This window comes from Lactuca virosa, chromosome 5, assembly GCF_052849685.1.
Source record: "Lactuca virosa cultivar CGN04683 chromosome 5, Lactuca_virosa_CGN04683_v6, whole genome shotgun sequence".
Lineage (NCBI taxonomy): Eukaryota > Viridiplantae > Streptophyta > Magnoliopsida > Asterales > Asteraceae > Lactuca > Lactuca virosa.
In genome coordinates this window covers 365249001-365250648 of record NC_136430.1, presented here as the reverse complement: position 1 = coordinate 365250648, position 1648 = coordinate 365249001, and the positions used below count along the sequence as shown (strand labels likewise).

The window sequence follows — 1648 nt, the reverse complement described above, 5'->3', positions numbered from 1 at the left end:
TTCGAAGTTGGTGTCTGGAATGAATAAAATAAGTTTGAAATATATTGTCTATGAAAATAGTCTGCAATGTCAAATTTCAAATTGTTTTGTCACATCCTTTTAAAAAATTTGTCACTTTGAAATAAGGTTAACTTAGTCTGAAATGTAATGAGGAAAAATATGGTGGTGAAATTGCTTAAAGATATGATCAGTTACCTATATTATCAATGCTAATGCGGTCATTGTGATTACGTTAGATTAACTAAACTTAATAATTTCATGTAAAAACAATTAACCTATATTTCATGGTTATCCCTGTTGAAAGAGAGCATATTCCAACAAGTATGGCGTACAGCTGGAATAGCTCAGTTGGTTAGAGCGTGTGGCTGTTAACCACAAGGTCGGAGGTTCAAGCCCTCCTTCTAGCGGCTTTTATTTCTTTTGTTACATATAGTTTATATACTTATATACGTTTTTAAAAACTTTGACAAAATTAAATATGCTTGAAGTCATCTTAATTCTTAAATGCTTTCATTCTTGTAAAATTGGTTTGTACGAAAAATCATATATTACTTTAGCAATCTAACTTTTACAATTATGCTGAACAAACTAACTACTTATTAAATTTAAGAAAATGGAACAAATAAAATAATGAAACATATTCGTTCTAAAAACTTACTTGTTTAACTAAACATAAAATTTAAGAAATATGAACAAATAGATGATATGCATGTTCATGAACTTATGAGTTTAGAAGATCATAGGAATTATTTGTAACTTGCTTGTTAGTTTAATTCTTGATCATTATGTGTTTTAATGGAATCCATAAATTGTCCTCAAGTTATGGATTACCAAAAGTAATTCGTTTAAAGTCCATTAAAGAAACACATAGGTTACATAAAATGAAAAGTCTCTCATTTTAATAAACCATTTAACTCATAAGTTATGAAAGATGAAAAGTTTTGAAAGTTCAAAACTTGCCCTCAAGTTTTGGAACATGTAAAGTCTCTTTAAAAACTTTAGTTCCAACCCCTAGAATTTTAAAAGTTAAAATTCAACCCTTATACTTTATAATATTATAAGTTAATAATAATTATATGTGTATAAGAATAAGTCGTTTTACCGTTAGTAGGCCTCATTCACGAAGCCGGTCTATAAGGGGGTATAAGGTTGCTGCCTATAAAATGGCAGCTTAATGGGTGTCCACTCTCACCCACCGCTTCCTTGATCGGTGGAGGGTCGTTAGTCGAACGGGTAGGACAAGGACTAGAATTCTCCCCTCATTAAAAGTATTAATGATGAATATAAAGTAACTAAATGTTTTATAATTCCCAATCTTAGTTACTTTAGGAAAAAGTGAATAAGGTGCTAACCCATGGAATTACACTGTACACTTTGCTTAAGTCGGTTAGTGGAGCGCGTGTGGTTAACCGGCACACTAGCTGGATTTAACAAGGTAGGCAAAGGGTAACTTAATGTTTATCATAGTATCGATGGAGCGCGTGTGGTTAACCGACACATCGATTGAGGGGTAATACATTAAGGGTACCAAGTAATTTGCATGGTTACTTCACACCTTGTTTTGTGATCCTCGGCATCCTAGTCACAAAACCTGAAGGGCACACTCGAGATTGAAACATGCCATTGAAAGTTCAATGAATCTCAAAAG

At 32.3% G+C, this 1648-nt stretch overlaps 1 non-coding gene across 1 annotated transcript; it reads left to right on the top strand.

Moving 5' to 3' along the window:
- The first annotated feature begins 333 nt into the window (after positions 1 to 333).
- On the top strand, positions 334 to 407 carry TRNAN-GUU (transfer RNA asparagine (anticodon GUU)). The gene has a single exon. It is a non-coding gene; the product is annotated as a tRNA-Asn (tRNA).
- Positions 408 to 1648: the final 1241 nt, after the last annotated feature.